Here is a 26844-nt window from a genome sequence, read left to right as displayed (position 1 = left end):
TGCCACTTTTTGAGGCTTGTTTATAGGAAAATCTTGTGTACATCAAAATATTTTTAAGTGCGTGTCCTCCTTAGCTGTTATATTTTTCCTTATAAATGAATACATTGGCATTTTGTTTTGATACTTTTCTTTTGTGAGTCTGGTTAATATGCATCTGCCCTTTAGAGATAGATCTATCACTTGAATGACCTTGAAATTTATGATCAAAATAGACAAAACTCCAAGAGAGTTCATATTACAATCCAATATGCGTTTAATATTAGGAAGAGTTGTATGATTTGATTAAAGTGAGAAAAGGTAGGTTTGCCTTATACTCAAATGTCTTTACCCCTAGGTGTGAATACATTTACTTACCTTAAGAACTAAGGAAAACAAAATCCAATTAAGAGATATGGCCACCTAGGTGGAAGTTATAGATTCTAACCTGACTTGAAAATTAGATAATAATGTAACTCATTTTTAGTGGATATGAGCCACATGAAATGTTTCTCTTTCATTTTTGAAGTCCTTATTAACAGTGTGTTATAATTTATAGGAGTTGATATGTTCCATCCATATCAGAGACAGGATCCAGTCTTGTTCCTCAACTATCCTCTGATCATTGAAAAGCTGAGAAGGCACCTCCAAAAATTATGTAGGGATATAACCTCCAAAATGTTGTGAGATGGTATGTTTCCTTTGTGGAAAAGCATTTTTTATATCTGGGGAGATTCAGAATTAATAGTAGATATGTTTAAGGCAACCACAATGTAATATTACTATTTTTACATTAATTAACATGTGTGTATTTGCTATAATAAGCATCCATAATGTATTAAAGACTTTGTTAGAATAACAGATCAAGCTTGTAACACCATTTTAAAATGTCTAATTGAGAGTTGATTTAGAAATGTGTGTGTAGACTGAATACAATTAAGTATAGATGTGATATTTGATTATTTAAGGAAAATTAAAAGAAACCATTTAAAAGTTTTATTTATTAATTTTATAAGTATTACTTAATACTTGAGAAAGTTTATTAGATAAATGTATGTGTAGAAAGAAATTGAGTATATAAAGTTATTAAGGTAGTTTAAAATGTTAAAAGGAGTTTAATTAACAAAGTTTATAATTGGTTCTAGATAGTTACTAAGGGCTTCCTTTAAAGTGATTGAAAATTTGCTAGCTTTGTAAATGGAGTAATAAGGCTTATAAAATGAACTGAAAACCATAAAAAGAAGTAATCATTTTTAATTATGACATGAATAAATTGAATAAAGAAACTAACATAATCTGTTAATAATTTTTTACGACATAAAAATTAGTCTGGTAGAAACAAAACTCTCATTTAATAGGAATCACTTTTAGCATACAGACAAATCAAGTTTCTGATGTTAAAAAATTGAGGTAGGTTTCTAGATCAGACCATGGGAGTTCATCAAGATAATGCTAACCCAGGATGTCTGGGGAGGCAGACAACTGACCTTTAACATACCACATTCTGATAGCATTATTAGCAATTCCTTCCATTTTAGAATTAATATAATTTGTGGCCGGGTGCGGTGGCTCACACCTATAACCCCAGCACTTGGGGAGGCTGAGGCTGGTGGATCCTCTGAAGTTTGGAGTTCAAGACAAGCCTGACCAACATGGAGAAACCCTGTCTCTACTAAAAATGCAAAATTAGCTGGGCGTGGTGGCACATGCCTGTAATCCCAGCTACCTGGGAGGCTGAGAAAGGAGAATCGCTTGAACACTGGAGGCGGAGTTTGCAGTGAGTGAGATTGCACCACTGCACTGTAGCCTGGGCAACAAGAGCGAAACTCTGTCTCAAAAAAAAAAAGTAATATAACTTGTTTATTGCCTCATTAAAATACATTATCTTTTAAATAACTGAATACTTAAAAATACAACATATCATCAAGATTAAAGCACACAAATCCCAGCACTTTGGGACGCCGAGGCGGGTGGATCACGAGGTCAGGAGATCAAGACCACCGTGAAACCCCGTCTCTACTAAAAATACAAAAAATTAGCTGGGCGCAGTGGCGGGCGCCTGTAATCCCAGCTACTCGGGAGGCTGAGGCAGGAGAATGGCGTGAACCCCGAAGGCGGATCTTGCAGTGAGCCGAGATCGCGCCACTGCACCCCAGCCTCAGCTACAGAGCAAGACTCCGTCTGTAAAAAAAAAAAAAAAAAAAGGATTAAAGCACACACTTTAAGTGATAATCATAAGTTCTTATGATAAGCAAGTCAGTTCTACTAATAATGAAGACAGGATTGTAACTTTAATAATGTAATTTATTTAATGATTTTTTCATGAGTTTGCACTTCAAAATGGCTTTTGTCCCTTCTCCAGAATTTATTGTGATGACTGAATAGATCACTAGTATTATCAGTGACAAGGGGGTTGGGGAACCAGACAGACTTTGGTTTGAATCCCAGTTCAACCTTGTACTAGATTTGAGAACTTGGGCAAGACATGTAACCTCTTACTTTTCTAATTGGGGATGATAATACTTACACTATAGGGTTGTGGTGAAGCTTAGAAGTATTATATGAAAAGAATTGTTACATAACGACCTATAAATAATAGATGTGATTCTTAATGGTAGTGTGAAAATAAGGTTGTTTGTGTTGTTAGGTGAGAAAGTGTTAGTTTCTGCAAAAGGGTCAGCATGTGTGTGTGTGGATGAAAGACTAGCTGCCTTGACAACATGCTGCTGCAGTGAATCATGGCTGGCAGCCAAATGGAGGCTCCAAAGACCCTTCTGCAAAGTTAGCCAATGGTCTACATAATGTAAATAATACCCTGCCAGAACTCTAAGTCATAGAGTTGAAGTTCTGGCCTCATGCAACCTTCCAGAGATTGCATACCCTACACCCCTAAGCGACACAATTGTCTATATAGATTTTGGGCTGTCTGTTTAATTCCTTAGGATCTCCTTCTTTCACCAGCCATATTTTCAAGTGTTTCCTTTGTTCATATAGCCAGTGGATGCTTGTGCCCCCAGTCCTTATGACTATTTCAGGCAAAGCATCAGACTTTGAATCTCCTCTCTGGAAACTCTAAAAACATTATCTTCTACTTACTGTCATGGTTGATGAAATTCCGAAAGTGACATTTTATATCAGACCCCAACTCTAAACAACATTCAAAGAATCAAATAGGATGACCTGGAAGAGAGAGAGAGAGAGCAAAGATCAAAGATGCTGACAAGATCTGGATGCAAAAAGGGTGAGGTTTTTTTTTTTTTTGGAACTATATAAATACGGAAAGATATCTCCTGCACTTACAGCCTTACTGAAATTCACTATTTTTCAATGAAGTCTTTGTACATCTAAACACACCTTTTAAATGGAATAATGGAGATAGAATCTAATGAATAACAGAAGAAAACTGACACCAATTCCATGCAGTAAAAGAACACTGATATCAAACACTTGACCATCATCCCAAATACACTTTGTGGATATCTTCTGTTTGGTGTGCCAAAAGTCAAAAGTTTTCAGCTGATCAACTGTTCCATTGAACTTTTCCCAATCTGGCCTACAGTTAACTGAATCTTTTAGGGATAAAACATATGTTTATTGACTAACTTTATACTTCTTATGATGTAGATTTTGATTGAGGAAAGACTACTGGTTTTTATTATATTATTTTAAAGAAGTCAATTTTTTAAGTCCAACAATATGTTGAGAGAGTGCCTATAGGACATTGCTAGATACTAAGGAGATGAACAACATGACTGCCTTTAAGGAGGTTATCATCTAGTGAGGACTATACAAACAAATAACTGTGATATACAATGTACATGCTGAAAGAAGTTTACATAGGGTGTTATGGGAGCATCACTGAGAGGCACTTAATTTAGCTTGGGGCTGTAAAGAGTTTTCTTTTAGGCCTATTGTTGTAGAAATGCCAGTGAGTTGTCAGTAGGAAGCTGGATTTATGGTGCAGCAATTTTAGACTAAGTAAAGGTTGTAAATGGAACTCTAGGGAATAGTCACAACTATGGAAAAAAATCAAATATCTCTGAGAAGCATTTGTCACTTGTGTAAATAATGTACCATTCCTTATAATTAATTTTGGGTATACAGGAACATACAATTTAAATATAAATATTACTTAGGGTGGTTTTAGAATTAATAAAAAAATGTTGATGATGAATTGGCTCAGGAAAATATACAGAGGCAGCAGTCTTAGAAGATTATAGTTTCTAATCTCAGTTGTATGGAGCCTTTTGACAAATTCTCATAACACAATCTATAAAATTAGTAAAAAAATCCAATAAATTGATAAAACATATGAAAGCAGTGAAAAACTAGTCATAAAATTAACATAAAAGGATCAGATGTTTCCATTTAACTTACTTTTTAAATTATGTTTTTGATATAATCAGACCTATTTAACATTTTATTGTGGTTTTCTAATTATGACAGGATATGTTTTTAGTAGTAAATTTTGAAAAGTGCAGAAAATTATGGACGAAACAATAAAATCATATTACCTCTCTTCTGCTCTCCCCCTCCCATAATCTCTTACCATTTTGATAGTGTCTACAATATATAGAAAATTGTGTGTGTGTGTGTGTGTGCGTGTGTGTGTGTGTGTGTGTGTGTTTTCTGGTCTGTTTTAAGTTGGGGGACATGAAAAGTATTTATCTAGCCACTATTCCTTTAGATATACAGCAGCAGCATAGTTCAGTAAAAAGAACTCAAAACCCTTAACTAGAACTAGCCAGATCCATTTTCTAGTTATCTGAAATGAGTTAGATTTTTTAACTTCTGAGCTGCTTCAACTGGTTTAAATTTCCAGCTCTATTGTTTATTGGCATGCAACCTTGGGCAAATTTATTTGCCATCAGGAACCTCAGTTTTCTTACCTGTCGAATGAGCTCAATAATATCTATTGCCCATGGTACTTAGGAGAATTAAATGAGATAGTACATGTGAAATAAGTAAAAGTTGTTTACTGGAAAAAAAATATAACAGCTGAGCTAAACAGTAGCTGTGGAATGGGACCTACTTTAGGTAAGGTCAATGTGCATGATATCTTGAAGGAAGCTTTGAAAATTAGAAGGAAATAGTCATGAGAAGGTCAGCAGCTAGAGTATTTCAGGCAAAAAGCACAGCATATCAAAAACCCAGGCAGAAAAGAGATTGATACAGTTGAGAAATCAAGAATAAACTAGTGAGGTTCTAGTACAGTGATTGAGGGGAAGATGTTAGAGGTATATATAGGGACAGTTTCATGCAGGGTGAACCATAGTGAGCAGTTTGCAATTTATTCTAGATACAGTGAAAAGATGCTTCACTGTTTAAGTACATACATTATCTGATTTTATTTGTATTTTATAAATATTGCTGTACTTTTTTTATGGAGAATGAACTAATCAGAGCAGATATGGATGCAGCAAAGCCTGGGGAAGTAGTCCAGTGGTGGGATGGCAGTTTTCTTGACTAGGCTGGTGGCAATGGAGACAGAGAATGAAATGGATTGGAAGCATGTTTTGTAGCAGAATTGATAGAATTTTCCATTAGCGTGAACACAGCATAGAAATAAGTAAAGAGGAATCAGGGATAAAATCTAGGTTTCTGGTTGAAAGAATGGTTTGAATGAAAGGAGATGCTATTCCTGACTTACTGAAAAGTTGTGTGATATTCCAGCCAGGAAAGCTTCATCTTGTGCACATTCAACTTGAGATCTCCTATAGTTGATTGGATACAGAGTCTCAAGTTTGCAGTAGAGGGATTCCAGGCTAGAGACGTGTGTTCAGGAATCATCAGGATATACAGTAAATGTATTTTAAAGCTTGGGAACTAGTTGAGATTGTACAAGGGACGGGAGAGACTGTGGAAAGAAAAGGAAGGGAAATAGCTAGAAGGGACAAAATGGCTCAGAAAATGCAGCTGCTCCCCATTCCATCATCTCCCAGTGCCCTACAGGGAGAAGGAGCTCTTGAAATTAATCCTGGGTTAATTTGGGGGAGCAGGGAGGGAACAGCAAAGACATATATGAAAGCCTTAAATAGATGCAGCTGCTGACTCTTCTGGGTAGTAATTCGATAACTATTTAGCTTCAATTGCACAATTTTGTTGAGTACATGAAACAGTTTATAATATTCTTATGCTCAACTTTGTATACTTTTATGCCTTACCAATTTTTTTAAAAACTTCATGGGTGGATTTACAGAAGGGTATTTTCAGGTAGAATTGAAATGTTTTTAGAGTATAAAAAACTTGGATTTGCCATATGCTTCAGTTTGAGTTAGCATAATGAGCAAATACTACTATTAAAATGTAAAAGCACTATATATCTGTTAATAATGAATGATCATTTCTACTTGTTCTTTACACATTATTGTTAAATAAAGTGAAATTATATTGGCAGTTTACATATATTATGTCTGTGATAGTGATTTTTGGTAGGTATTTATTGGAAAGCAATAATTTAATAAGCCAATGATAGTTTTAAATGATCATTTTGTGAACTAACAATCTTTTCTTCATTCCACTTATTTAGCCTGTAAGCTTGGGAACTTTTTTTTCTTTCTTTTTTCCTAGGCATGAAAGAGATGAAAATCTAAAACATCCATGTTTTGGTTCACACTGAAGTTACTAACTTAAAAAACAAGTTCAGCAAGTTTTAAAGAAAAGACCTGTTCGCTAAGTAGAAGACAAATATTTTCCTTAGTGCTGAGTGGAAAAGGGAAAGTTTCATATGACACATCAATGTTCCATCACTTCTCACCTGAAGCCCTTTTAACTCAGAGAAGAGACAACAAAGTAACTAATTTGAAATGAGGAGAATTTATATCAGCAAAATATTTTTTCTTTTCACAAAATGCGGAAAGAATAGACAGTGCTATTTTATTCAGCACCTCTGTACTTTTTAATGTAAAATATAAACTCATGCAATTATTTTGAATATGTTTTTGACTAGGATGAAATAATTATGGATAATAATGAAACTGAAGATGCTAGATTTAATAAGAAAACCAGGAAAGGACGTACATGCTTGTGGCCAGCTCCATTGTGTGTCTGTGGTGGAGATGGAGTTGGTTTTTCATCTCCTGGGCATCATCTCAGGCCTAGGTGGTGGTTGGTGCACCCGCAGGCTTTATTTATCTCCTAGAAGATGTATGATGTCTGAGCACATTAAACTGAAACGAGGCTTTGGGATGAGGCTGTAGAGCAGAGTGATTTTTCTCAACAGTGGTCTTAGTTTCAGGAGATTCAATGTGAAAAGGGGAGAGTAAAGCTATTCAATGTTAGGGCTGTGAAAGGAATTATTGGTGAGAAGGGTTGATCTCTGCTAGTTGTGGTACCTTCAACCCAGATCCAAAGGAAGTTTGCCCCAGGAAACTAAATGAATAATTTACATCCAAAATTTGTACAGGAAAATTCTGGGATCCTCAGCCTCTCTGCTCATTAACCTATTTAAAGAACTGCTGTGCTGGTTAGAGGAGGACCAGCTTACACATTATACATCCTTCTTCTTTTACTGAGGGAGGTGGAAAAGACCATGGAAGAAAGAAGACAAAATGCCCTGATTTGCCTACATCACCAGAGAAAAGGAGGCCAATGGAGGGAATGGAAGTTGAGTCACTATTTTGGCACCTGTGTCCGTAAAACAAACTTTAATGATGCCTAGAGACTGAATGAGATAGGCTGGGCCTTGCCAAAGAAAAGAAAGGTATAAAAAAACTTGCAGTTTAAAAACAATCAACCAACAAATAATCAAAAACCCATGGTTATTCAATAACCCCATTCATCCCTGAAAACATATTCTCTCATGTTGGTGAAACTGAAATACATATTCTATTCAAGGGTTTTATTAAAACATGTTTGATACCATTATGGTCCAGGCACCAACAATTTTAGGTTGGATGTTCCAAGTTATTGGAACAGATACTGGAAGACTCAGGGTGTCCCAACATTAATGCTTTATTTTCTAGATAGCACAAAGATTTTGAAAGAGTGGACAGAGTAACCAGGGAGTCAGCGGACCCAGAGCAGTAGCTATTTACCAAGAATTCAGAATTCAATACTTCAAAGACATTTATGGCCAGATCAATGCTTCCGAGATGAATATAAGCTCTAGTAAAATTAGATAGCAGTTCCCAAATGTTTTCTCCTTCTTGAAAACTTGAATCAATGGTGTGCATAATATTTTTTATGTTTTAGTTCAATCAATGTATCTCAGCATGCATCCTGGGTCGTTTATCAGGTATTTATTTTACTAAACATTAATTTTGATAGTAGAAGAGATTTTAGAGCCACTATTTTCTTTACATCTCAGATCTATAATCAAAATTGACTTACTATCAAATGGATTTTAGAGGTACAAATCAAAATTCCATGTATGTATTGAAACAACATTTTAATGTAGATATGCATTTGAAATATCTCAGGATCCTTCTACATAAATATTTGGGAAGAACTCATTTAGCATAGCCTTTCCAAGCAGTTTTAAAAAAGACAGTCAAAATAGCGTATAAACTATTAGCTGATAATAAATTATTAAAAATTATTAATGAGAAAGATTGACCTTTTTTTCCATGTTGCAAACAAGTTGGAAGGAAATCCAGTTGGATGCTGATTATGGGTTGGCTCTGTGTCCTCACCCAAATCTCATATCCAATTGTAATTCTCAATTTTCATCGAGGGATTTGGTGGGAGGTTCTTGGATAATGGAGGCAGATTTCCCCCTTGTTGTTCTCATGATAGTGAGTGAGTTCTTCCAAGATCTGATGGTTTAAAAGTATGTGGCACCTCCCCCTTTGCTCTTTCTCTCTCCTGCCACCATGTGAAAAAGGTGCTTGCTTCCCCTTTGCCCTTCTGCCATGATTGTAAGTTTCCTGAGGACTCCCAGTCATACTTCCTGTTAAGCCTGTGGAACTATGAGTCAATTAAACCTCTTTTCTTCATAAATTACCCAATCTTAGGTAGTTCTTTATAGAAGTGTGAGAACAGACTAATACAGATGCATTGTTTCCTGAATTGATCTCATTTATCATTCCTTCCACCATGTCCAGATGGAGCAGATGTCCCAACCATCCCAAATCAAGCATACACATATGTTGCTTTTCAGCACCAAAGTGAAGTTTGCTTCTTCCCTTGTGCAACCCTCTTGGGGATCAAAGGCCACATTTTCCAGGGGGCAGCAAGAACTTCTGATCCTGGGATGTAAGACTGAATCAGTCCAATTGGATAGCCCAAAGTTACAGAAGGAAGAGAAAAAATTGTTAGGGAACTTGAAGAATTTTCTCTTTTGGAGAATTATAGGCAGAATTTAGTCCTCTCTCATGTTTTTTTCTCAGAGATAGGAAGATGATTTAACAAAACAACTTCCACTGCCAGATAGATAGGTAGGTAAGTAGGTAGCTAGCTGGTTAGCTAGCAAGATAGCTAGAGAGATAATTTTTTAAAATCAGGCTTGAACACCAATGAGTGATATGAATGCAAAACAATCTTTGTGTTCCTGATTCTCTCCCTTCCAGTCATCTCATTAACTCTTCTTTTTCTGATGCCTCTTTTCTTTATTTAAATCTCCTCTCCTTTCCTCCCTTCTCCTCCCCTAACTTCGCCTTTCCTCCACTCTCCTATTCTTCTCTTTCTTTCCTTCTTAGTATCTGTTCTTCTCCCCACTCCTCTCTTCCTCCTTTCCCCTTTTCTTCTTCCTTTCTTCCCCCCGCCTTTTATTCTCTAAATCCAGTCACACAATGCTTCCTTAATCCTCTCTCCCCTTGATAATGTTTCAATACATATAACCAAGCACAATGTTTGAATTTGTTTGGGATAGGAGGTAAGGGTGTGTAGGAAATATTTTATTGTGAAAGACTTAATAGGTGTGTAGGAAATATTTTATTGTGAAAGACTTAAACCATTAAAATATTCAGCTTTTCTATAGTTAAGATCTTTAGAAAAAAGTACATAAAAGGGTACAGATTAAACTAAATTTGTCTTAGTGTTGCTAACTAATTAAACTAAGTGAATACCCATGATTTGGTTTATCATTTTTACATGAAGAAAATTTATCAAATGGAGGATAATTACAGCAGAAGCCTAATTAGACACTAACAGACCATACTCTTCTGTTCTGATGCATTAATGATCTCTTTTGTGTTATAATTGTTATATTCATCAGGGCGTGTTAAGTGTTTCCTTTGCAGTATTCATGTGGAGAATGCAAAGTGCAAAGTGAGGAATGTGACTCTTAAGAATGAGCCAGCTATTTGAAATGAGTTTGGTATTTCTAGTTGAATTCATCGCAGTTTCATTATCTGCATTACAAAAATTTCTAAAACATTTGACACTACTGTTAGTTTTAGTAGAAAACATGTCTTTTGAAAAATCACACCTTTCACTCAGTCTATTCAATTGAGAATTGCAATACTTGTACGGAGTTATTATTGATTTACTGACACAGTAATTGTTTTGTGATGACTATCAAGTCATGTAAGTCATAAAATATTGTTATTTTTATTCTGCAAATGAAAGAATATAGGTTAAATGCATCGAGATTTATGGGCCTGAATCCAGGTTAACAAAGGAAATTAGTGGCTACCAATTAGCACCTGCAATGAAGGTTCAATGTACAAAATAATTATATGACTACGTATGAATGTGGATTCATAATACAATTGTATGTTTTAATCACAACCGTCTTCAAACTTGAAAAACCAAAAAAAATAAAAATAAAGAAAGCAAATCTAACACTTATTAATCTGGATATACCCAGAGGAAACTTGAGTATTTGATTTTTATAACACACAGACTATTTCCAAAGCTCTCTTAGAAAGAGGAGTTTGATTTTAGTATTATTTTTTGACCAAAGAACATATATAAACTAGTATTATAAACCTAACTTTGACCCCTAAAAATTGAGATGCACTTTGTCATTTTCAAAACACTGAACTACTCTTATCAATAGGATTAAAGGACATTCCCCATATTAGCACTTAGTGTTTAGATTTAAGAAAAGGCTGTAAGTTCATGGATATTTTACCTCTGAAAAAATTACTATGATACTGTAAAATTACATAAAAAATTATCTTTCCCACCTAGAAGGTATAGAATTTTAAATATGTGATCTAATTTCTCAAAATTGAAACTATATTAATACAATTAAATAAGTTAATAGAATGTTAGAAATGAAAAGCTCTTTATCCCTCTGGATGGAGAGCTATTAAACACTCTAGGTTTCCTGGCTGAGGAAAAAGCCAGATTAGAACCTTCGTTTTCTTCCCAGTTTACTGGTCATTTTGCTGACTATAGACTTGAAGTAGCTCAGATACAAAATTAGACTTGGAAATAAAATGATCTGCTAAAAGTAAAACTTCCTTGAAAGATTTTCTCAGTCTTTTCTCAGAAAGTTAGCTCAATAATTCTTTAATGACCAGAAGCCACTTATCTTAGAACCTTAAGTACACAAAACATAGATGACTAAACACACACCCACACAATATTTTTACTTTAAACCCTTATGCAAAAACAGACATCACAGAATCCTTACACTAAAGCTCATTAATTTTTCAAGACTCTCATTAGAGTGTATTTCTTCTGACTTTGAGTTCTATTCTATCATCTTGGTTCTCCTGATTTTCTGTCCAAGGTAGATTATAAAATCTGTTCCTTTGCTTTTGGCAAGAAAGAGAGCAGGGGATAGGGAAGGGGAGAGCTATGTAGCTTGCAGCAAGCACACCTATAATCAGCAAAAATAATAAATCAGCAAAATCTTGAGAGTGAGGATACAGAAAATTATATTATAAATTCACTTACTAGAGAAGCTGATAAGCCACTCACGTTCATCAGCTCTGAGATTAATACTGAGAAAACAGTTCAACGTATTCACTGTTAAAACTCAGGTACATTTACGCAAAACAAAAACAAAGTCACAAAACCATGCTAATCTCCACAGGTTCATGTAGGCAGGGGCTGGGAAAATACCCCAGCTGTAGGGCTTGAGGGACATGTCAGAAAGGTCAAAGCAGACCCTGGCTTGCTTCTTGCAGGTTTTAGTATCCAAGGAGATTAAACACTGAGTGTGAGACTGTGTGTGTGTGTGTGTGTGTGTGTGTGTGTTGAAGGGTGGTCATAGTTGTGGAGGCAGATGGTAGACAACATTCAAAAATTGTCACTAAGCATGTGGTAACACTATAGTGGTTTAAAGGTCCCTTCTCAACAGGTCCCTGCAAAGTAAGAAGACAACTAAATTATAGGGAGCAAGGTCTACCCTCTAGAGGGAAATATTAAGAATAGTAATGAGGCTTAGCCAAGCAGATGGAATTTGGGAAAGATTTTTGATTCCAAATAGGATTCTAAACTGCAGTGTTAGGCAGGGAAAGTAGAGGCAGGAGCCCATAATTAGTTTTTGGCCGATAGTGTAGGGCAAATAGGGCAAGCCATAACTGGGAGACAAAGAGATTCTAGGAAGGCCTGGCAGCAAGTGGGCTTGTCCTTCCTGTTATACTGTCCACAGCATCAGGGTTGTTTCAGGGTTTCAGCGTGCAGAAGAGGGGCATCAGGAACTTAGCAAGTGTCTGCTAAGAAAGATAAGGGCTGGCATTATTTGATGAAGCAGGCATGGGCAATGTTTTTCCTTTATTTCTTCCCTTCCCATCTCTTCCATTTCCCTTTCCCTCCCTCCCTCCTTTCCTTCCCTCTTCCTTCTTTTCTTTCTCTCTCTTTTTCTTTCTAGTTATTACTTTATCCTCTGTAGTCATTTCTTAGCCCATTACAACTTTGCTCCCATTCACTTCTTTTGTACTGTTATTGGCAAATATATTTTACATGTATTATGTTTTTATACGTTATAAGCCTAACAATTTTCTCTCTTGCTCTCTCTTAGTATATAGATATAATTTTATGCAGTTGCTTTTAAATCAACTGAGAGAAGAAAAGAGAAAAATATGTATTGAAATTGTCATTTATAATCACGCAATATTACGTTTATTGGTGCTCTTTGTGTGAATTTGAATTACTTTCTGTTATCATCTTCAGCCTGAAGAATTTCCTTTTGTGTTTCTTATAAGGAGGGTCTGCTAGCAACAAATTCTTTCAATTTTTTGTTTCTCTGGGAAACTCTACTTCGCCTTCATTTTTGAAAGATAGCATGACTGGATACATAATTTTTGGTTCACTATTTTTTACTTTGAGCCCTTTGAATATATTATCCCACTGTCTTCTGGACTCTCCTGTTTCTTCAGAGAAGTCAGTTGTTAAGCCTATTGGGGTTTCCTTGTAAAGAACATGCCATTTTCCTCTTTTGGCTTTCAAGATTTCCTTCATGTTTAGACTTTTAGGATTTTTCTATGCTGTGTCTGTTTGTGAGTATCTTTGCACTTATCCTATGTGCTTTCTGGAAATGCACTAGGACTTTCTGGACATGTATTTTATTATTTTCTAATAAATATGGGAAGTTTGCAGTCATCATTATTTCTAATATTTTTCCATCTTCTTTCTCTCTCTCCTGTCCTCCTGGCACTTTCGTTATGTGTATGATAGTGCACTTAATGGTGTTCCAATATTTTTCAGAGGTGCTGTTAGTTTTTCTTCATTCTTTTCTCCCCTCTGTTCTTCAGCTATATAATCTCAACTGATCTACCTTCAAGTTTGCTAATTCTTTTCCCAATTCAAATCTACTGTTGAGTCCGTCCAGTGAATTTTTCAATTTAACTTCTTGTACTTTTTTATTCCAGAATTTTGTCATGTTTTGTAATGTTTAAATCTCCGTATAGAGATTTTCTATTTGATATGACATTGCCATCATACATTCCTTGACTTCTTTACTCATGCTTTCTTTTGACCTGTGAACATATTGATGAGGGCTACTTTGAAATGTTTTTCTGTTTGATCTAACAGCAGGTCACTGTCACAGGCAGTTTCTGTTGTCTGTTTTAGGTCTTTTATGAGTCATACTTTCTTATTTTTTGTCAGGCCTCAAAACTTTTTATTGGAAACTGCACATTTTAGATAATATATTTTAGCAACTCTAGATATTGGTCCTCTTTTCCCCTTTGGGGCTTTTTATTATTTGTTTATTTTTTAGTAACTGGCCATATTATTTTTGTGAAATCTATTTTCTCCTATACTGTGAAGCCTCTGAGGTTGCTCTGTAGGGAAGCACAGCATTGTTTTTTTTCACAGTCATCCTGGGATGACAATGGTCCTAATAGGAGGCTCTTCTTTTCCTCACTACAGTCAGCTGTTAAACTCTACTAACTAACTTGGTGCTGTGGCATGCACCTGTAGTTTCAGCAACTGAGGAGGCCAGGATTTCAAGGCCTATGAAGTGCACTATGATCGTGCCTGTGAATAAATTAAAAATAAATGAAAGTTGCCTGCTGATTGTTGTATCATTTTCAACAACGCCTCTGTCATATATTCCTCTACAAATTAATCCAATCAAAATGTAGCATCTTCAAAGGAATAGTTTCTGAGGTCAGTGTTTGATATTTGTTCTGACTGCAGAATGACTCTGCCCAGCTGTCTAAAACCCCGATTCTCTCTTCATTCATGGATCTAATGAAGGTACAGCCTAGACCATATGGTTTAGGCTGTACCTTCATTAGATTTATGAGTGCCTTTTATCACAACCATCACTGTTTTTGAGAGCAGCCTTAGGCTCTAACTTCCTGTTTCCTGGTAAGCAGGTATACACAAACCTACCCAGAAAGGCCAAGGAATTTGGAAAGCTGAAGAAAGGCTGACAAATCCAGTTTCTCAGCAAGAAATATTTAATAGGGACTTATGAACCAAAGAAATGTCTCAGGCAGCTTCAAGAAGATTGAGGCTGTGTTCAGCCCTCTAGAAAGTTGGTTTTTGTTTGTTTGTTTGTTTGTTTGTTTTGACATGGAGTTTCGCTCTGTCGCCCAGGCTGGAGTACAGTGGCATGATCTCGGCTCACTGCAACCTCCACCTCCTGGGTTCAAGCGATTCTCCTGCCTCAGCCTCCTGAGTAGCTGGGATTACAGGCACCCTCCATCACGCCCAGCTAATTTTTGTATTTTTAGTAGAGACGGGGTTTCACCATGTTGGCCAGGCTGGTCTCAAACTCCCAACCTCAAAATGATCCTCTGGCCTCGGCCTACCACAGTGCTGGGATTACAGGAGTGAGCCACCGCGCCCTGCCTAGAAAGTATCCTTTATATAGCAAGCTTTTAGGGAAAAGGCATGTGCAGGGGTCACACTTCAGACTTTCTTGCTGAAACTTGTGACCCCTGGGGAAGTTAGAAAGCATTTCTATGAGGGCTTATCTATGCTACAAGCATCGTTTAAACATTTTGCTGTAGAATACATTGGTGTGCAGGAGTCAAATATCTGTCATCATGGTGGTTTAATTCAAGATGGTGTCATTCTTTCCATGCAACTGGCTGTTTTCCTACACTTGTCCATGCTTTGTTGCAAATAAAATCAGTTCCTCTGGAAAGAGATTAGAAGCTGTCTCTTTTATGTCTTACTTCAACCCCCAGCAAAATCTCTGAGGCAGAGCTCTGGAGATGGGGATGAGGACAATGGTAAACTTCTCTTAATGATACTCATACTCCAGGAGCTGAGATGAGTCAGGGAGGCAATAGCCTGAGGTCCTCTTGGCTTGCCTTTCTTAGCATGAATCTATTGGTTAATCTCATGCACTGGGCAAGGGTGACTGGGCCAAAGGTGACTGGGCAAGGGTGACTGAGACCCAGTGTTCACACTGCACCACACTCAGGGACTGGATGAGTCTGAAAGAGGAAGAGAAAGGTGATAAGATGTCATTGGCATGACGTAAGAGAATATGGTCCTGAGAAGAAAAAAAAATATGCTTTGTTTTGTTTTTTAATTACCTCTAGTTTGTGTTAGGTATCCAAGCCACTGGATATGTACCAAAGGAGGTTGCTTTTTAAAGAAGGAATATGTTGGGGAAATGCAGCAATTTAAGCACAGACAGTCTCAGGAATTCTCCTGCCCTCCCAAATCTTGTCTTTACACCTTCTGACATTTGTGAAACTACTTTTAAGCCCAGTGATGACAAGGCTTCTTATGAGCTTCTTATGAGATCTTTAGCCTTGCCAAAGTAGATGTAATGTTTGCTACCTATATTTCTCTCTCAGTTAAATCTCTTTCTATAACCTATTATACTCTTAAAAATATAGTATAATTTCCTGAGTATGCAGTTTTGCTCTATGACTGTGTCACATGAGCTTCTAGGGTGAGTCTGGAAGGACACCATTGCTAGTGCTGGGAACTGCTGGGCTTGGGGGGTTCAATTCTGGGGCTGGCCCAGACTAGGAAAGATGGTCACTTATGATGGCTTGGGGGAGTCAATAAATACTGTGACTAAAGACAGGAATAAAGCTTGTTGTTAAGGAAATGGCCTAGTGTCAAATCCAAAGATCAAATGAAGATGAAAAAGAAACAAATAACAATGATTGAGGCAGGGAAACAAGGATTTGAAAAATATTCAAGCATGAAGAACTTGTTGCAAAAGTGCTTCGGTGTTGTGGAGTGTCTGTTTTCTTCAAGTTTGTAATGGAGTGTGGAAGTGAGGACAGTGGCTTAAAATAGATGTATATTATACAGGCTTTGATAGTGATCATTGGATCCTCCAAGTGAATGAACTGGACCTTGGGGTAGGGCACGGTAGACATGAGGAGGTACTTTAATGCTTGTGGTCAAATTTAAGTTCCTTATTGTGTTAGGCCGTTCTTGCCTTGCTATAAATAAATATCTGAGACTGCGTAATTTATAAGAAAAGAGGTTTAATTTGCTCTCAGTTCTGCAGGCTATACAGGTAGCAAAACACCAGCATCTGTTTCTGGAGAGGCCTCAGGAAGCTTACAATCATGACAGAAGCTGAAGGAGTGGTAGGCATCTCACATGGTGAAAGCAGGAGCAAGGAAGTGGGGTGGCACCACATGCTTTAAAATGACCAGATCTTGTGTGAACTCAGAGCAAGAGCTCCCTTATCACCAAGGGGATGGCCCAAGCCATTCTTGAGGGATCCGTCCCCATGATCCAAACACCTCCCACCAGACCCCACCTCCAACACTGGGGATTATGGTTCAACATGAGACTTGACAGAAACATACATTGAAACTATATATCACTTATATTTCCCCTGTATTTCTATATCTTTGTGCCTCACATCTATTTAGCTGCTAAGTCCTTTGAAATAGCTCCGTATTTCTTTGTAGAAATTGATATTTATCAAGATATGTGCAATTGAGTATTAGGTCTATTCACTATTAATAAGAACTTCTCTGTCTTTTTTTCTGTCTCTCTCTCATACACAGGCACAAACACACACAGAGATACACAGAGATTACTTGATCAAATGTATTTAGGAAGTGCTGGGTTATACGAAGTGAAAGAAATTCCTTTCTCATAGGAGTTCTCAGAATCTCTTCTATGCTAGAGTTTGCAAAAGTTCTAGGAGGCAAATATAATAGCATTTCCTAAATGCAGGTGCCTATAGAATGCTCAAAAGTTTAGTGCTCCACAGAATCTTCTTTGTTAAATATTGCCAAATAATTGTCTCACTACTGTTATCCCTGTCTCCAGTTTACCCTACATATGGTTATCAGAATAATCTTCCTAATAATCACACAACCATTTATTTCTAGGCACTTGTTTGGTGCTATCAGCTATCACAAGACTCTGGAGCTACAATACCCCACACTGAATTTTGGCTTGACCTTTACTAACTGCATGATCTGTTTTGTTTTTCTCATATATAATATGGGCTTTTTCGAGGATTAAATTATTAATATATGTATAACACTTGGAATACTTTCTGGCATATAGTAAGCACTATAACAGTGGCTCTTTCCTTTCTTTCTTTCCTTCTTTCTTTCTTTCTTTCTTTTTCTTTCTTTTGTTGCTGTTGTTTTAAGTAAAAAGCACCAGAATTTCTTGCAGGGAGAGAATTATGTGAAAGATGAGATCTCTGAGGCCTAGACTGAAAGAAGACAGCAAAACAAAAAAGATAGCTATGTTGTCTGCTTGAGAAGTTACCAGGAATTTAGAATTGGGGTGTGAACAGTGAGTGAGATCAGAGAAAAGGCAGCCAATCAATGTGGGACCTGTAGGGAACGACTACAAGGAAGAAAAAAGTAGGACTAGAGAATTTCTGATATTTGGTTTTGAGTTGTATGCGGTGCTGCCACAGCAATACTTTCAGATTCTTTGTGTCTTCGCTCAAAGGCAGCTATGAACATAGGCTTGTGGACAGGGAAGAAATCTTTTCTTGAAGACTGTTCACCCTTTAGAGAAAAGAACAGCATGTATGAGTTGGAAAGATGATCCATAAATGGATTCAGAACTGGAGAAAAAGTGTTTCCTCCTTCTTTCCCCATCTCTAGAATCCCCAGAGGGATTGCAAGGGGAAAACATTTTCACCCACTGCTTGTGGGAAAGAGGCTGGCCTATTCTATTTAAACCTTAAAGGGCAGTGTGACCCCAGCTAAATTTAGGCTCATAATTACATATTACTCATGACCACTTTAGGTGGTAGGTACACAGATAAGGAAACTGCGGATTGTGGACATGAGATCATTTGCTCATAATCCCATTACTAACATTTGGTAAAGCCAGCATTTAAATCCAGGTCTGACTTCAAACTCCTGCTGTTGTTTGTTTATGTCATTCTTCTGCTCATATCAACATGTTTCAGGATTGTCATTGCCTCTGAATAAACTGCAAACTCCTCAGGCCAGCCTTTAAGATCTTCCTTAATCTGGAAACCTCTAACTTTTAAAATCTTAACATTACCACTCTTAAAAGTAGGGTCTAGAGAAGTTTCTCTGGGATGGTGTTTTTTGCGTTTGAATCTTGCTTTTCTAGGGACCTAAGTTCATCTCCCTGGATCAACTTCACCAACTAAGTGTTGGCAGAGACTGGCTAATTCATCTTGACATGGACTGGGGTCTTTCCTTACTTGCGTGGCACTTTTCATGTTTTTTTGCTGCCTGATTCCTGTGCCACTGAGTTCTGTTACCATTTGCTGGGATTCTGTGACATTGCCATCTGTTTTCCTGCCATAATTTCCACCTGGTGCTTGCCAACACATTCCCATCATACTTGGTTCTGCTTGACTGCCTGAATTTACATTGCCTTTTGATGGGTCTTCACTCAAATTCCAGTCATACCCTAATTGATTGGTCTAGTTTTTAGGTTCTGGCCATCCATGCCTGTTCCCATAACTGAATAAGGCATGTTTGAAAAACTTGGATGTCTAGCAAATGTGATAAATTCATGGGATAGTTGGGAACACTGGTCTGAACAGAAGGAAAGTTGTGGAGAAAAGGAAAAAGGGGAAATGATTTATGATGTCATTTGCATATGTGCAAGCTGGTGACAATAAAAGGAAGAAAAGATCAAGAAAGAGAGCCGACTTGAGTAACATGACTTTGGTAGCTATATTCTCAGTTTTTATGTCTCACCTGAGGAAGAGCTGTTAAGACCTAGTTAATTAAGTCAACATATGGTCAGCCTTGCTGCCCAAGCTGGCTGCTGCCATTTTTTAAGCCAAAGTGAGAACCAGCTCATCTCCATTTTGGCAGAATTGGAAAGATTCTTGTCTATGAGCCAGTGACTCATAAAACACCACCAATATAAAACTCACAACAAAATATATAATTTCTAGCAGTCATTTTGGAAAAATATGTATGTTTCTTAAATCAAACATACTATATCCCAAGTATTTTCTCTAGTCAGTTATAGAGCATAATATTGCTGATAAAGCCAAGAAATAGATTAAAATTATAGAAATATGTATAGTCAATAAAACTAACTGTATGAGTTATTTATGGGTGTCTTATGTTGCTGACATGATATATCTTCCTTTATTGCTGTGAGTAGTAATCAATCAGTTAACATTGCTTTCTACAAAACTGACCATACAAAGATAATAGAACATAATGGCAATTGCTAGAAATAATAATTCTTTGCAGTGAAAACAAATGCATTGAGAAGAAATGCATTCTTCTAGAAGAAACCAAGGACACTAACTTTTTTTCTTTTTCATCAGTCAATCATTTCTACATTCAAACCGTGAAATTTGAAATGAGAATTTACAACATCCCCAGTTTTCCATACATGGTTATTGCTAGTACACATACACACAAATAATAATAAAATGGTTGTTTTACACATGGTAGGATGAGGACACTTGTGAGTTCGGATTAGCCAGCTGGAAATAATTTTAAAAACAAAAGATTTTATCTAGTGTCAAAAACAAGTGTTTTATTTAGTACAGCATTGGAGTAAGCTGGAACTTTTAAAACACACCAAGAAAATGAAAAGAGCAGCAGGGGAAGACAAATATCTAATATTCTTGGTAGCTATTTGATTATCTTTCCCCAGTTGTATTGTGGGCGTGACAAAAAGCTGATGTAGTGGAATAACAGTATAATTCCTGAGGGATCTTTCTGAGAAAAGTAGAAATTGGCAGCTGTTTGTAAATGGACGTGCATTCCTTCCTTTTCTTTACATTTTGTTTCAAATAACTGAAAATTAAGAGAAAGAGTTCTTTGTTGTTGTTGTTGTTGCTGTTTGAGAGAGAGAGAGAGAGGGTCTTGCTCTGTTGCTAAGGCTGGAGTGCAGCGGTGCAATAATGACTCACTGCAGCCTCGACTTGCTGGGCTGAAGAGCTCCTCCCATCTCAGACTCTTGAGTAGCTGGGACTACAGGTGAGCACACAGCATCTGGATAATTGTTTTTATGTTTTGTAGAGACAGGGGACTTGCTATGTTTCCCAGGCTGGTCTCCAACTCCTGGCCCAGCCTCCCAAAGAGCTGGGGTTTCAGACATGAGCCACCAAGTCTGGCCAAAAGATCTCTTATATTCTATACATTTTGCTTTCTGAAGAGGAAGCATGCTAATGACGTTATAAATTTTTGAGAGTTAAAATTATGGTAGAACTCTTGGTATCTCCTAGCACAGTTCTGAGTTTGTAGTAACAATTCAATAAATATTTATTAAATCTGTGGGTGAAATGAGTCCAAATTTCTAAACTTTGCCTGAAGGTCAGGTTTCGATAAAGTTTAAGAGAAAAGTGTTCTAGGATTTCATAGGAGGGTACTGATTTGGGCACTTCTTTAAATAATTACCTGGTGTATAAATGCAGATGACGATGCTGAAAGTAAGCTTATGGCATTGGATGGAAATGATGTGATACAAGTTTTCTCAGGGTTCTTTGCTATTGCCATGAGGTTCCTGCTTCAGTGGTTCTTTCAATAACTAAGAAACTTTGCTAAGTAGTGCCCCAAAATGGTTGGCTGAGAGCTCGGTTGTCCTAGCAGTGAACAGGAGAGAGGATGGTACTATGCTTTCCTTTCTCTATCCCTCAGTTCGAATAAAAATCTGGCTGTGTTCAGTTATCTACCCTCCTCTGTTTGGCCCTGTGCTTTAAAGAAGGGCTGTCCCAGGCACAGGTAGTACATCTTGATTGGTTTAAAACCTGGCCAGGCATGGTGGCTCACACCTGTAATCCCAGCACTTTGGGAGGCTGAGGTGGGTGGATCACCTTAGGACAGGAGTTTGAGACCAGCCTGGGTAACATGGTGAAACCCCGTCTCTACAGAGACAAAATTAGCAGGACGTGGTGGTGCATACCTGTAGTCCCAGCTTCTTGAGAGGCTAAGGCATGAGAATCACTTGAACTCGGGAGGCAGAGGTTAAGTGAGCCAAGATGGAGCCACTACACTCAAGCCTGGGTGACAGAGTGAGACTCTGTCTCAAACAAAACAAAACAAAACAAACCAGTTATGGTAGAACCATAGTTCTTGTGAATAACTGGTAGATATATGAGTATGTGACCAGGTTCTAGCCAATCAATCAAAGGGATAATCTGCTGCAGAACTCCTGGGAGGGGTTTGCTTGATCCTAAGAGAGACTCATAGGAGGAAATACCTTCTTCCTTTGGAAGTAATGGTAACTGAAAATGATGCCTGAATTTGCACAGCCATCTTGTGACCATGAGAGGAGGTAGCTGAGGATAGTATGATGACTCATGGTGTGTGTCAGGAGAGTAAGGAGGAAAAAGAACTGATTCCTTGATATCACTACTGGGCAGATGAATCACTATTCCTGGACTCATTGGTATGTGAAACATATTTGTTTTTGTGGCTCTTTGAGTGCATTTGCTAGTTTGCATAGGGAGGCCAGATTCAACTAATACAAATGTAGGGTTTGCAATTGAATTTGAATTTCAGGTAGACATTGAATAATTTTTTAGTATATGTATGTCTAATGAAATATTTGTCCCATGCAACATTTGGGACATGCCTATACCAAAAAATAAAAAATTGTTGTTTATCTGAAATTTAAATCTAATGAGGTGTCTTGTATTTTATCTGGCAACCCTAAGCTTACGGTAGAGAGCAGTCTACTTAATTCAGTAATGAAAGGATTTTCTCAGGTCTTAGTAGGTCTGTATACTCTTTTAGAAGTGAGGTGAAAGTAGATTTACCAGTCATAGTTTAAGTACACATATTTGAAATTCAGCTTCATATTCTCGAAAACTAGCTTTAAAAAGCTCGAAAATTTTCCTCTTAAGTCTTGTCCAACCAGATTTGAAATTTTATTGTAATGCAGATTAACAGTGGAAAGAATCAGACAGATCTTAGAATCTCAGCTTCTTTATTTACTACCTGTGTGGGTCTGGTAAAAATCAGCTATCTGAATTGATTTCAAGTATCTCAACATATGGTTATGAGGAATTAATAAGATAAATTGTGAGAAGCACCTATTATGTCAGACACATATAATTTGTTCAAAACATATTAGGTGTCTATCCCATATTAATTGTAAAGAACTGGCTTAGGAGTACTTGTGAGGGTCTTGTACTAAGAAGGAATAGCAACTCATACATCCAAACTCCTGTTTTCTTTTTTCTCTCCACAACTTGAGCAGAATGAATAGAATAAGATATGAACAAACAAGGTGCCTTACGGAGTGAGGAACTTGTATTCTCTTAATGTATAGCTGAGTTTTACTCCTGACACTGGGACTGACATGTATGTGATTCCTTGTAAATGCTTATTTTATTATTTTTTGATGTCATTATTATTGTTATTATTATTATATAATAAGAAAGGATAGTTTTGCCTTTTCTTGGAGGGTAAGAACTTGTCTTAGTATCTTCAGCATGAGGCACAGTAGGTACCACCACTGAAATGATACTTATTGGAGCACAGCTGGCCACAGAATTGGGTTCCTGACTAATGGGTAGTAAATAGACCACACAATTTTCCTAATATGTTATTATATATTCAAATTTTTATGTGCATATTATGATATTTCTATCCTTTTGTTCATACACACAAAAAAACAGATCTCACAGAGAAAAATATAGAACCCTCAGAATGACAGCTGTGATGTCAAGTCTTACTGTGCTTCTATAATTCTGGGGAAGAGAAGAATTGGAGAGGGAGGGAAGAACAGCTGCCTTCAAGTAGTTGAAGGGCTGTCATATGGGAGGAAGGCTTGCTCGTGCTATGGACTCCAAGGGCGGAACTAAGGTTGAAGGGTAGAAGTTAAAAGGCGGTATGGTCAAGTTTAAGCAATAAAAACTGCCCATTACTGCAATGTCTCAAATGTGGTGAGGTCTCCTTTACTGAAATGTTGATTCACTGTCTCTGATGACCATTTATCAGGAATATTAGAGCAGTAACTACAGCTCTGTTTTCTTCTTAACTTGTAAAATGGGGATAATAATCCCAATTTATCGACTCACAGGAGAGGGATTTGATCCAACGAAATCTAAAGAGATTCTTTTGCTAGTTTTTAGGCAGCTGTAAAGCCCTAGTTGCAGTGGCTGCAAACCAGAATTACCTTGGGAGCTTGGAAAAACCTGTGTGTTTAGGCCTCACCTGCAGAGACTCCAATTTAAGTGGTATCGGGCATGCCAGAGAATTAGGGTTGTTTCAAAGCTCTCCAAGTGATTCTCATGTACAACAATTTCGAGAACCACTAAACTAGTGTACTAAGTTAGAGCCATTATTCTGGTTTTTACTTTGGAATCTAGGTTGGACTAAAGATGTGATGTTGAGCAACTACTTTAATTTCTCTTGGATCTATATTTCTTGTTTACCAGGAAGAAGAGGACATGCATACTTCTAAAGTAACTTCCTCTAGTATTTTATTACTTTAAGGCAGTTGACTCTTAAAGGTTTATGAATTAAGGAAAGGGCACTTAACTACCTTCTAGGAGTAGAAAAGGATCTCTGCTTTGACACATGGGAATTGTTGGCACTCTTTTTCTCAGTTTTAATAGCAGTCATGGACTCCTTTCAATGCGGGGATGTTTATACCTCTCCAGGGAATGTGTGGCACCAACAGCATTTGGACGGCTGGTTGTTTCAGCAGTCCTTTGCTTAAAACAGGCATGCACTCTAATTTGAGAAGAAACTGACAGAGGATAAAAGTGGGTTTCTTTGCTCTTCCCCAGTATTCTAGAAGCTGCTTCATTATCAGAGTTGTAGTCATCTGATGGATAACTGGACATTTTTCTTGGTGTTTTTTTGTGCATGGCTATACTTCTTTATACTCTTTTGGGTTGCTGTCTTACATACTGCTTAGTGACTTGCTTACCAAGAATTTTCCTAGCCTAACCCAGGACAACCATGTTGTCTTTTGGTCTTGACTTTGCTTCTTTCCATATGAGACTGCATGTCTTATTGTCACTCCAGTCATGCAGCAACTGTCTCTAGACAGGCAGTCATGGACATACGATTCCAATTTTTTTTTTTTTCTGCAAGGAAATCCAAGGACTCCAGTTATTAGGTCAAAGATGTTGCTCGTATTCCAGGTAATTCATATTTGTTGGTGAAGTTTTATTTGTCACGCAGTGCCCACAAAAGTAATCCTAGAAATGAGCAGTATTGTGAGGCATAGCATAACACATCCACATTTTATGTGGAGGATATGATCCAGTGGCATTTTGTTTAGTGTGAAACTTCTATCTTCTAAAAGGGAAGATTCTTTTAGAAGGATGGTCTCCTGCTGTGTAATACTTCGTGAATTTCTAGTTTAAAAAAATTAGATTTTCCAAAGATCCACTACTATGTACACATTTCAAAATAAATCACCCAGTTAAAACAATCTTATCGTGAGAAATTTTGGAAAGCTTGAGTTACTTCTAAGAGTTAAAAATGTTCTTTCCTCCCCTTCTGCATGTCAGACTGGACATGATTACTCTGATGTTTCCGTAAATGCTACTAGTGCAGTATGAAAGTGGAAAAGAACTTAAAAAAAAAAAATCAGGGAGGGCAACAAAGCAGTAAGAAGGATCATAGAGCACCATGTTAATAACAAATCACAGGAGGTGGCTCCATAAAGGTTGTGAAAACTTTCTCATGGCAGGAATTGGGTTGGGCCACCCCTTCACCCCCCCTTCTCAAACACAAATATTGTCATATAATAAAAGCCTGTTTCTCTATGCTTATAACCCAGCCTCCATTCCTTCGACACCACCATTTTAAAGGGATTTACTGCACGGACTTCTCCCAAGTTCCTAGGCATTATCTTCCTGACCCTATCCTGCAGAGGTGAAGCGTCCCTTTGGGGACTCTTGCTGGGTGAGAGGGACAAGAAACACCCACTAGGACCCAACCCCGGCAGCCAGCGGCTCGAGCATGCGCTGAGAGTTTGTGCAGCTGGCCCTGGCTGCCGCCGCTGCCTCGTCCGGACTCGGAGAGGGCTTGGGAGGGACAGCGGCGCTGGGAGGTGGCTTAGCAGAGACTTTCCAGCAACTGCTGCCCAGGACTTTTTTTTTTTTTTCTTTTTCCCAGGAGGCGGCGACGGCGGCGGCGGGGGCAGAGGAAGAGAAAGAAGCGTCTCCAGCTGAAGCCAATGCAGCCCTTCGGCTCTCCGCGAAGAAGGTCCCTGCCCCAATGAGCCCCCGCCGTGCGTCCCCGACTATCCCCAGGCGGGCGTGGGGCACGGGGCCCAGCGCCGACGGTAAGTGGCCGCGCGTCTGTCGCCTTTCCTTCCCGCTGTCCCGCCAGCCCGCCGGCGGCTGCCCTTCGCGCTGTGTGCTAAACTACTTAAGGGCTGGCTCTGGGGCTCCCTGCCGCCGGCGCTTCCCCTCGCGCCCTGCCGGGGGCGCGCGGACGCGATGGCTGCGTCTGTGGCCGCGCTCGCTTTGTGCTCGGCGGGCGGCTTTGAGCGAGGGGTCGCGGGAGCGGCCGGGGCGGGGGAAGCGGGGTTTGAATGACTAACCCGGCGTCTGCACAGCTGCATCGGCCCTAATTCCCCGGCGCCCCCTCCCCGCCCCCCGCCCACTGTCCCAGGCTAATCCATCATTCTGGGGCCGAAAACATCATTTCTCACGTTCTCCCAGAGAAACCCTAGTAGCCGGGCGGAATCTCAACTCCGCGCTGCCCTCCCGCCCCGCCGCCCCGCCGCCCCGCCGCCTCAGTCCCTTGCATTCACACCCGAGCTGCAGGGCAGGGTAGAGGGGTGCGGAGTTGGATTGCCCAGGCACTGTCCTAACTAGAAGGGCGCTTATGCTCACGGGTTTGCCGGTGGCGCCTCTGACGTGTCCGGGGTAGGGGGCAGTGTGGTTTCTCACCTTCAGGACAGTTCCGAGCAGAGCTGTCCCCGAGGAGGGGCGTGGAGTGAGGGAGGTTTTCAAGAGCGACTCATCAGAATGCACAGGGCTCCGCCTCGTGTCCCCTGAGAACGCGAGTTTACTGTGCGACTTCATTCATCCGGATGGTTGCTCTTTTCTTTTCCCAGCAGGTGTTATCTGAACCCGGTTTGGAAATTTTGGGAGTTCAGTTACCATTATGACTTTAACAAATGATTTTTGATGAGGCGATGTCTCGAATGCACTGGGCTTCGGGACCCTCTGGACCCTGCTGAGGGCTGGTG

At 38.6% G+C, this 26844-nt stretch overlaps 1 protein-coding gene and 1 long non-coding RNA gene across 7 annotated transcripts in view; one reads left to right on the top strand and one right to left on the bottom strand.

Annotated features, from left to right (window-relative positions):
- Window positions 1-26844, top strand: part of TSPAN12 (tetraspanin 12) — a 167905-nt gene that overhangs the window by 68866 nt on the left and 72195 nt on the right. For 3 of the 6 annotated variants that reach the window (XM_063642166.1, XM_063642167.1, XM_063642168.1), the window contains one exon: window positions 25761-25929. The gene's annotated coding sequence lies outside the window, so the exon portion shown is untranslated. Of the gene's footprint in view, window positions 1-25585; window positions 25930-26415; window positions 26713-26844 lie in introns of those variants that run through there. The other 3 variants (XM_055283802.2, XM_063642169.1, XM_055283801.2) reach the window with 3 other exon arrangements.
- On the bottom strand, window positions 1212-26597 carry LOC134737039 (uncharacterized). Its single transcript, XR_010121590.1, has 3 exons — window positions 26543-26597; window positions 3073-3156; window positions 1212-2157 (listed from the first exon to the last, which is right to left on the bottom strand). It is a non-coding gene; the product is annotated as an uncharacterized lncRNA (long non-coding RNA).

This window comes from Symphalangus syndactylus, chromosome 6 (assembly GCF_028878055.3).
Source record: "Symphalangus syndactylus isolate Jambi chromosome 6, NHGRI_mSymSyn1-v2.1_pri, whole genome shotgun sequence".
Lineage (NCBI taxonomy): Eukaryota > Metazoa > Chordata > Mammalia > Primates > Hylobatidae > Symphalangus > Symphalangus syndactylus.
Note: the sequence above shows the minus strand (reverse complement) of the source record. Positions and strands in the feature narration are given on the sequence as shown.